Here is a 10,799-nt window from a genome sequence, read left to right on the forward strand (position 1 = left end):
TGCGTCGAACACCGGCAAACGTAGCATATATCGCCTGATATGAAAAAAAAAATCGGTCACGAGGAGAACACTACGAGTATATACGTTCGATAACCGATACACGAAGCGGTGCATAAGCGGGCGGTCGCCCTCGTAAGGACGACTCACGACGCCGCGAGCACTCACGCAGGTCCGTGACCGGTTCTCTCCGCTCTTATTCGTATCCCTTCGTATACCTTCGTCCGACTCTGAAACGTTCTCTTATAATTTTTAAGAAGAACGACGGCGGGTTGTCAAGGCAAGAAGGGACAGAGAGAGACAGAGGTAGAGTTTCGTAGTCTCCCGTGAACACGATAGATTATATATCGAGCATGCGTACGACTTGCACGGTCTCTGCACGACCGCGACGAACGCCGACGAGCGTCCAACAATCGCTCGTACGTCGCGTATGTTCTCTCCGTCCGCTCTTATTCGTATCCTCGTTCTTGTACCTTCGTCCGACTCTGAAACGTTCTCTTATATAAAGAAGAACGACGGCGGGTTGTTAAGGCAAGAAGGGACAGAGAGAGACAGATACGGAGAGTAACGATACGCAACGCAAGCAGTCTTAGGTTTACGTGAGCAACCCTCAGCCAGGCGTGGTCCAGGAATTGTATCCGTGGACCGCAATGTGCGTTCGAAATGTCGATGTTCATGTGTCCTGCAGTTCACACGTTGACGCGCAATTAGCTGCGTTCTTCATCGACCCACGAGCCAAGTGATCCACCGTTCAGGGTAATCTTTTATAAATTTACAACAGTTCAATACTCAAATGTACTCTTCTCGGTTCTAGCGAAGCCGAGTTCCGTCACGTTCGACCAACGGGAATCGAACGCGCAGAAGTCGCCATAGGATTGACGACACAAAAACGTTCGAAAAAAAAAGAAAACGACGAACGCGCGAAGATACGCGCGTTCGCCGGCCGGCGTAAAGTACATTATGATATATAACAACCATCGAGATCGAAGCTCCGTTCGTCAGGAAACGACGGGGATATATACACCCGATTCTGAATCCTCTGTACAGCACACGATCTCGCGAACGAGTAAGCACGGTGGCTAGCCCATGTTATATATGTGTTTGATTCTACTCTCTCGTCCAATTATTCAAGAAACAGCGCGCGTGCATCTCTCCATCGTTCGGGTGATAGTAAAGATTCGATGGGATTCGCGCGGCCGTCCGCCTCGAGCGGTCTTTCGTCCCAATATCCAGAAGCAGAGTTTGAAAAACTCTAGCGACGGCACGGGTGTCCGACTCACGACATCGAGGTTTCGAAGCCGGCGATCCCCTCCGAACGGATGGCGACCACGCGACCGACTGAAAGCATGAAAAATCGACGAAAGATAGAACACATCTCCGTTCGGGTGGTGTTTTTTCTTTAAAAAAAAAAAAAAAACAAAAATTCGATGGGACTCGCAGCCATCGTCCTCGCGCGGTCTTTCGTCCCGATATCCAGAAGCAGAGTTTGAAAAACTCTAGCGACGGCACGGGTGTCCGACTCACGACAACGAGGATAGACAGCCGGTCCCCTCCGAACGGGTTATGCGACGATAAACTCGATGAAACTTTAGTCTCGTTCAGGTAGTGTGTGTCTTGTAAATCAAAAATTCGATGGGACACGCATCCATCGTCCTCGCGCGGTCTTTCGTCCCAACATCCAGAAGCAGAGTTTGAAAAACTCTAGCGACGGCACGGGTGTCCGACTCACGACAACGAGGATAGACAGCCGGTCCCCTCTGAACGGTATATTATATATGAGATGATAGACGACAAACTGGATGAAACTTTAAGTCTCGTTCAGGTAGTGTGTAAATCAAAAATTCGATGGGACTCGCATCCGTCGTCCTCGCGCGGTCTTTCGTCCCGATATCCAGAAGCAGAGTTTGAAAAACTCTAGCGACGGCACGGGTGTCCGACTCACGACAACGAGGAAAGACAGCCGGTCCCCTCTGAACGGTATATTATATGAAACTTTAAGTCTCGTTCAGGTAGTGTGTAAGTCAAAAATTCGATGGGACTCGCATCCGTCGTCCTCGCGCGGTCTTTCGTCCCGATATCCAGAAGCAGAGTTTGAAAAACTCTAGCGACGGCACGGGTGTCCGACTCACGACAACGAGGATAGACAGCCGGTCCCCTCTGAACGGTATATAATATACATTATGCGACGGTAGACGATCAACTAGACGAAACTTTAGTCTCGTTCAGGTGGTGTAAAAAAAATTCGATGGGATACGCACGCACGGCTGTCGTCGTCCTCGAGCGGTCTTTCGTCCCAATATCCAGAAGCAGAGTTTGAAAAACTCTAGCGACGGCACGGGTGTCCGACTCACGACATCGAGGCTTCGAAGCCGGCGGCGTTCCCCTCTGAACGAACTTCGGCTAGACTAGTTACGAATCGTTGCTACACATCGTCTTCATCGTCGTCGTCGTCGACATCGACATCATCATCATCATCATATCATCATCATCATCATCATCGGTCATCGTCGCATAGCGGGCCAACATCCACGCGATGCGTCTTCGTTCTAGGTTACCCGATCCACGAGTATGTTACACGTGGTTTCGTTATTTCGAACGAAACGACATACGAAGAGCACACGCCCTTTGGGTAGGAAGCACGTTTCGAGAACGACGAGAGTTTCGATGAAAGAGACGAGAGAAGTCGACGCAGAAGGTATCCATGGATCTTCGAAGAGAACCTTCGAAGATGTATATCGGTATCCTTTCGCTCTGCGCGACTCGCTACAAGTTCTTTCGCTCTCGTCGACTCGTTCTAGACGCTTCGTTCGATCCCAAAGAGGAGTCTTCGATATGTCCCGTTGCTAGGAGGAGAACAAACGCAACACAGACCACGAAACATAGAAGAGAATAGGCGAGCATGATCACTCCGACACGAGGCACTTTAGAGATTTTCTTATTAGTTTGCATGGACTTTTATATTTCGTTTGTACGGTTTCCACGATGCAAATACGAAATACGAGATCGTGACGGCGGGTCTTTCTGTGTACGGCCTCTCGCAGGCGCCACGACTGCATTTCTCTTTACACCTGGTTTCCATCGTAATTTTTTCGTTTGATATCGAGCCTTAACTTTTGTTGGCTCTTTCGAAGCTAGAGTTCCCTTTTATTAGAATTTCATATATATATATATATATTATATGTTATATGTTTTATTCGGAGACGGCGGGTCTTTCTGTTTACGACCTCACGCAGGCGCCTCGAATAAGTTTCATTCGCATTTCGTTTTTATACTTGTATATATATATCTCTTCATCCCGATGATCGAGAGAGAGTGCCACCTTCTCTTCGTATAATTCCGTAGCTGGAGGGTCGTCTCCTCCTTAAGAATATTTCTATTCGTGCCAACGGAGGTTGCCAAGCTCCCTGGCGTTTTCGTTTGTTAAAGTATATAGCTTGTTAATACGTCGTATATACTTTCGTCGATACAGGAGGAGTACGGCTCCTTACCGACCATTGTGATATATATTTCATAGTTTTTATATGTGTTCAAGTCAAATTCTTTTGGTATCGTATCGTTAATGATCCTTCCGCAGGTTCACCTACGGAAACCTTGTTACGACTTTTACTTCCTCTAAATGATCAAGTTTGGTCATCTTCCCGGTAACATCGGCAATGCTTATCACATTGGCCGCGCACCAGTCCGAAGACCTCACTAAATCATTCAATCGGTAGTAGCGACGGGCGGTGTGTACAAAGGGCAGGGACGTAATCAACGCGAGCTTATGACTCGCGCTTACTGGGAATTCCTCGTTCATGGGGAATAATTGCAAGCCCCAATCCCTAGCACGAAGGAGGTTCAGCGGGTTACCCGGGCCTTTCGGCCAGGGAAAACACGCTGATTCCTTCAGTGTAGCGCGCGTGCGGCCCAGAACATCTAAGGGCATCACAGACCTGTTATTGCTCAATCTCGTGCGGCTAGAAGCCGCCTGTTCCTCTAAGAAGATTTGTTTGTACGTTGGTAGTAAAAACCCACCGACCGAAGCCGGGGGCCTTCGAGATACCATAAGTTACGTCTATTTAGCAGGCTAGAGTCTCGTTCGTTATCGGAATTAACCAGACAAATCGCTCCACCAACTAAGAACGGCCATGCACCACCACCCACCGAATCAAGAAAGAGCTATCAATCTGTCAATCCTTCCGGTGTCCGGGCCTGGTGAGGTTTCCCGTGTTGAGTCAAATTAAGCCGCAGGCTCCACTCCTGGTGGTGCCCTTCCGTCAATTCCTTTAAGTTTCAGCTTTGCAACCATACTTCCCCCGGAACCCAAAAGCTTTGGTTTCCCGGAAGCTGCCCGCCGAGTCATCGGAGGAACTTCGGCGGATCGCTGGCTGGCATCGTTTATGGTTAGAACTAGGGCGGTATCTGATCGCCTTCGAACCTCTAACTTTCGTTCTTGATTAATGAAAACATTTTTGGCAAATGCTTTCGCTTCTGTCCGTCTTGCGACGATCCAAGAATTTCACCTCTAACGTCGCAATACGAATGCCCCCATCTGTCCCTATTAATCATTACCTCGGGGCTCCGAAAACCAACAAAATAGAACCGAGGTCCTATTCCATTATTCCATGCACACAGTATTCAGGCGAAGGTAGCCTGCTTTAAGCACTCTAATTTGTTCAAAGTAAACGTATCGGCCCACCTCGACACTCAGTGAAGAGCACCGCGATGGGATATTAGTTGGACCGCCCGCGAGGAGCTAAGCCCACCGATAGGACGTACCACATAATGCCAGTTAAACACCGCGAGCGGTGAACCGACACTGTGACACACAGATTCAACTACGAGCTTTTTAACCGCAACAACTTTAATATACGCTATTGGAGCTGGAATTACCGCGGCTGCTGGCACCAGACTTGCCCTCCAATTGGTCCTCGTTAAAGGATTTAAAGTGTACTCATTCCGATTACGGGGCCTCGGATGAGTCCCGTATCGTTATTTTTCGTCACTACCTCCCCGTGCCGGGAGTGGGTAATTTGCGCGCCTGCTGCCTTCCTTGGATGTGGTAGCTGTTTCTCAGGCTCCCTCTCCGGAATCGAACCCTGATTCCCCGTTACCCGTTACAACCATGGTAGGCGCAGAACCTACCATCGACAGTTGATAAGGCAGACATTTGAAAGATGCGTCGCCGGTGCTAGATGACCATGCGATCAGCACAAAGTTATTCAGAGTCACCAAAACAAACGATGGACGGACAGACGAGCCATCCGCCACCGATTGGTTTTGATCTAATAAAAGCATTCCTACCATCTCTGGTCGGAATCTGTTTGCATGTATTAGCTCTAGAATTACCACAGTTATCCAAGTAAATGTAGGTATGATCTAAGAAACCATAACTGATTTAATGAGCCATTCGCGGTTTCACCTTAATGCGGCATGTACTGAGACATGCATGGCTTAATCTTTGAGACAAGCATATGACTACTGGCAGGATCAACCAGGGATCTTATTCGTATAACAATTCTTATAAATTTCGTTTAAGTTCTCTTCGTGTCGTAGGTGGGACGTAAGCACCGTACGACGAGACTTTTCGTTCTTAAGATAGATATATCTATAAAATATATCTCCTAGCGACGTTCGAGATACACCCATAGTTCAGTAATAATCTTCGAACGCCGCTCGCAGCCACTTTGTAATTCTCAACTCCACCTCCTCTCTTCTCTCTCTCTCTTTCTCATAGTCTTATATAAAATGTTTAGAATCGTACTTCTAAAGGAACATTTCCATAATGCTGTCTTCGTGTAAAAAGACTTATTAGAATATCTTAGCGGTAAAGCACGTATACGCACCTCACGCTGAACGAACAAGCGCGTATCCCAGTGCGTCGCGCTGGACATACCGTAAGAATATTCTTTCAATCGGTAGAACATTTTCGGCAGAAGACATACTACGCAAAGATAGTACGCTCCTACCGCCTCATCGGATACTTCTGCGAAAGCAGAAGTTTTTATAGAAAGCAGACGGTTATACTCTTTTGAATGAATCGATGCTCAGTTAGTACAAGCACACACGCATCTAACAATTTTTGTTAGAATACGTACACACAGGTCACCAGCTTCCCGACTCAGGGGAACCTTGCCACGATATTTGGTCATTACGTCCAGGACAGCGACCCGCGGCGCAGCAGTGTAGAGAAAAAACCAGAACGAGAACGGAGGAACAGTCGAGAAATAGCGTAAAATACACTAAGACTCGAGGAGCGGTGACTGAATTCTCAACCGAGGCCGTAGAATAGCCACGCGCTCAACGCTGTTCCGACCGAACCGTCCGGCTCGACGTCTCTCTTATAGATACGAAAGCGCCAGCCGGAAGGCCGGCGCCGGCCGGGCTAGCGGCCGCGCGCTTACGGTGCAAAACCTCCGTAGCAACGTACCGTTCGGAAGGGACGCTGGAACTTAGTCTCGCGAACGCTCGATCACTACTATACAAAGCCAATATCCAACCATCGAAATACATTACCAGACGTTTTATTAACATAATAGAAATGCATTTTTACCAAAAAATTAATTTTTTTTTTCACCGAAAAATTGCATCAGTAAACATACTCTTTTATCGAATACGGACAAAAAATAAGTTTATAATCAATTACAATACGTTAAAATAAGTAGAAATATGCAAAAAAATATATACCTTGTAACGTTAATTAACGAAAAAATTAGAAAAATATCCCAGTCGTGTCAGTTCGACGAACGCTAATTTTTTGAAAAAATCGATAAAAATGTTTAATCCCGACGTATCTAATAGAGATAGAACGATTCCCGTAAAAAAATTTATACCTTGTAACGCTTTTTAACGAATAAACTCGAAAAAACTTTTTCGCCCTCGGAATTTTTCTAAGTCCCAACGTACCGGCTCGGAATTTTTCTATGTTCCAACGACCGGTCGTGTCGGTCCAAACGTTTTTATATCCGTCTGCCGACGATATAAACGCTTAATCCCGACGTATTTTATCGAGTTATAACGATTTCTTGAAAAATATTCGTACGTTATAACGCTTTTTAACGAATTAATCGAAAAAGAGTGTTCGGTCCGAAAATTTTCTAAGTACGAACGACCGGCCGCATAGGTCCGTTTTTAAAAATCGTTCTCGGACGGAAATAAACCATTAATCCCGACGTATTTCGTCGAGTTACGTCGATTTATGCAAAAAAATTCATACCTTGTAACGCTTTTTAACGAATAAACTCGAAAAAACTTTTTCGCCCTCGGAATTTTTCTAAGTCCCAACGTACCGGCTCGGAATTTTTCTATGTTCCAACGACCGGTCGTGTCGGTCCAAACGTTTTTATATCCGTCTGCCGACGATATAAACGCTTAATCCCGACGTATTTTATCGAGTTATAACGATTTCTTGAAAAATATTCGTACGTTATAACGCTTTTTAACGAATTAATCGAAAAAGAGTGTTCGGTCCGAAAATTTTCTAAGTACGAACGACCGGCCGCATAGGTCCGTTTTTAAAAATCGTTCTCGGACGGAAATAAACCATTAATCCCGACGTATTTCGTCGAGTTACGTCGATTTATGCAAAAAAATTCATACCTTGTAACGCTTTTTAACGAATAAACTCGAAAAAACTTTTTCGCCCTCGGAATTTTTCTAAGTCCCAACGTACCGGCTCGGAATTTTTCTATGTTCCAACGACCGGTCGTGTCGGTCCAAACGTTTTTATATCCGTCTGCCGACGATATAAACGCTTAATCCCGACGTATTTTATCGAGTTATAACGATTTCTTGAAAAATATTCGTACGTTATAACGCTTTTTAACGAATTAATCGAAAAAGAGTGTTCGGTCCGAAAATTTTCTAAGTACGAACGACCGGCCGCATAGGTCCGTTTTTAAAAATCGTTCTCGGACGGAAATAAACCATTAATCCCGACGTATTTCGTCGAGTTACGTCGATTTATGCAAAAAAATTCATACCTTGTAACGCTTTTTAACGAATAAACTCGAAAAAACTTTTTCGCCCTCGGAATTTTTCTAAGTCCCAACGTACCGGCTCGGAATTTTTCTATGTTCCAACGACCGGTCGTGTCGGTCCAAACGTTTTTATATCCGTCTGCCGACGATATAAACGCTTAATCCCGACGTATTTTATCGAGTTATAACGATTTCTTGAAAAATATTCGTACGTTATAACGCTTTTTAACGAATTAATCGAAAAAGAGTGTTCGGTCCGAAAATTTTCTAAGTACGAACGACCGGCCGCATAGGTCCGTTTTTAAAAATCGTTCTCGGACGGAAATAAACCATTAATCCCGACGTATTTCGTCGAGTTACGTCGATTTATGCAAAAAAATTCATACCTTGTAACGCTTTTTAACGAATAAACTCGAAAAAACTTTTTCGCGCTCGGAATTTTTCTAAGTCCCAACGTACCGGCTCGGAATTTTTCTATGTTCCAACGACCGGTCGTGTCGGTCCAAACGTTTTTATATCCGTCTGCCGACGATATAAACGCTTAATCCCGACGTATTTTATCGAGTTATAACGATTTCTTGTAAAATATTCATACCTTCTAACACTTTTTAACGAGTTATTTGGAGGGGATCTTTCGGCCTTTTCGTAGCGGTGCGAAAAAATTCTAAGTTCCAACGTCCCAGTCACGTTGGTCCGGAGGATGAAATTTTTCAAAAAAATAAAGTGAAATCGCTACTTTCGACTAGATTTCGTTGAAACATAACGATTTCACACAAAATTTCTATACCTTATAACACTTTTTCCCGAGTTATTTCGAGTTGAACTTTCGGTACTTTCGTAACGGGGCGAAAAAATTCTAAGTTCCAACGTCCCGGTCACGTTGGTCCGGAGGGTGAAATTTTTTAAAAAAATAAAGTGAAATCGCTACTTTCGACTAGATTTCGTCGAAACGTAACGATTTCACGCAAAATTTCGATACGTTATAACGCTTTTTAGCGAGTTATTTCGAGTTGAACTTTCGGTACTTTCGTAACGGGGCGAAAAAATTCTAAGTTCCAACGTCCCGGTCACGTTGGTCCGGAGGGTGAAATTTTTTAAAAAAATAAAGTGAAATCGCTACTTTCGACTAGATTTCGTCGATACGTAACGATTTCACACAAAATTTCGATACGTTATAACGCTTTTTAGCGAGTTATTTCGAGTTGAACTTTCGGTACTTTCGTAACGGGGCGAAAAAATTCTAAGTTCCAACGTCCCGGTCAGGTTGGTCCGGAGGACGAAATTTTTTAAAAAAATAAAGTGAAATCGCTACTTTCGACTAGATTTCGTCGAAACGTAACGATTTCACGCAAAATTTCGATACGTTATAACGCTTTTTGGCGAGTTATTTCGAGTTGAACTTTCGGCCTTTTCGTAGCGGTGCGAAAAAATTCTAAGTTCCAACGTCCCGGTCACGTTGGTCCGGTGGACGAAATTTTTTAAAAAAATAAAGTGAAATCGCTACTTTCGACTAGATTTCGTCGAAACGTAACGATTTCATACAAAAGTTCGATACGTTATAACGCTTTTTGGCGAGTTATTTCGAGTTGAACTTTCGGTACTTTCGTAACGGGGCGAAAAAATTCTAAGTTCCAACGTCCCGGTCACGTTGGTCCGGAGGACGAAATTTTTTAAAAAAATAAAGTGAAATCGTTACGTTCGACTAGATTTCGTCGATACGTAACGATTTCACGCAAAATTTCTATACCTTATAACGCTTTTTCCCGAGTTATTTCGAGTTGAACTTTCGGTACTTTCGTAACGGTGCGAAAAAATTCTAAGTTCCAACGTCCCGGTCACGTTGGTCCGGAGGACGAAATTTTTTAAAAAAATAAAGTGAAATCGCTACTTTCGACTAGATTTCGTCGATACGTAACGATTTCACTGATAATTTCGATGCGTCATAACGCTTTTTCTCGAGTTATTTCGACTCGAACGTTCGAACAGTGGCGAATATTTCAAAGTCCCTGCGACGCAACGATACGCTCTTACGCGTTGCTCGCTCGCTCCGCTCGCTCGAAAAAAAAATAGCCCAACCCAAAACCAATCCCTTTCGCGTTCGTTCTTCGATTTCATCGAAATCTTCGTTCGAACGCTCGGGATCGGTTTTGGGTTGGGCTATATTCGTCCGAGCGAGCGCAGCGAGCGAGCATTTGTCGCGATTATTTTCCTCGTTTTCGTCTCTCTCGTGAAACGGGAAAAAACGTGGAAAACGGGAAAAAAACGGGAAAAAACGGGAAAAAACGCGAAGAAACGGGAAAAAACGCGAAAAAACGTTTAAAAATATTTGAAAAAGCGCGCGCGCGCGCGCGCGCAAGACGAGCTGCGCAGAACGGCGTACCTTAAGAGAGTGTTACCTACTCCGGCGCATACCCGCTGATTCGGAGGTGCGCGCGCAGCGGTAGCACGAGCGGCTAAGTCCAGCGGCGTATTGCTTTTTACTGGCACGCGACAAAGTTGCAGCGGCGTATCGCTTTCTATTCGTGCGTCTCGTTGTTTGATTTAAAGGAAAAAAAAAAATCGCTACGCACGACCATCGGCCGTACGTAGCGAAATTATTTTTTTTAACCGCAGGAGACAAAGTCCCAGCGGCGTATTGCTTTCTGTTTGTACGCGACTAAGTCCAGCGGCGTATTGCTTTTTACTCGCACGCGACTAAGTCCAGCGGCGTATTGCTTTATGCTCGTACGCGACTAAGTCCAGCGGCGTATTGCTTTCTGTTTGTACGCGACTAAGTCCAGCGGCGTATTGCTTTTTACTCGCACGCGACTAAGTCCAGCGGCGTATTGCTTTCTGTTTGTACGC

At 45.1% G+C, this 10,799-nt stretch overlaps 2 non-coding genes across 2 annotated transcripts; both read right to left on the reverse strand.

Moving 5' to 3' along the window:
* Positions 1–601: 601 nt before the first annotated feature.
* LOC126877509 (5.8S ribosomal RNA) lies at positions 602–756 on the reverse strand. The gene has a single exon (XR_007695082.1). It is a non-coding gene; the product is annotated as a 5.8S ribosomal RNA (ribosomal RNA).
* A 2,798-nt stretch (positions 757–3,554) lies between these two features.
* On the reverse strand, positions 3,555–5,477 carry LOC126877518 (small subunit ribosomal RNA). The gene has a single exon (XR_007695090.1). It is a non-coding gene; the product is annotated as a small subunit ribosomal RNA (ribosomal RNA).
* Between the last annotated feature and the right edge of the window lie 5,322 nt (positions 5,478–10,799).

This window comes from Bombus huntii, unplaced genomic scaffold (assembly GCF_024542735.1).
Source record: "Bombus huntii isolate Logan2020A unplaced genomic scaffold, iyBomHunt1.1 ctg00000179.1, whole genome shotgun sequence".
Classification (NCBI taxonomy): Eukaryota; Metazoa; Arthropoda; class Insecta; order Hymenoptera; family Apidae; genus Bombus; species Bombus huntii.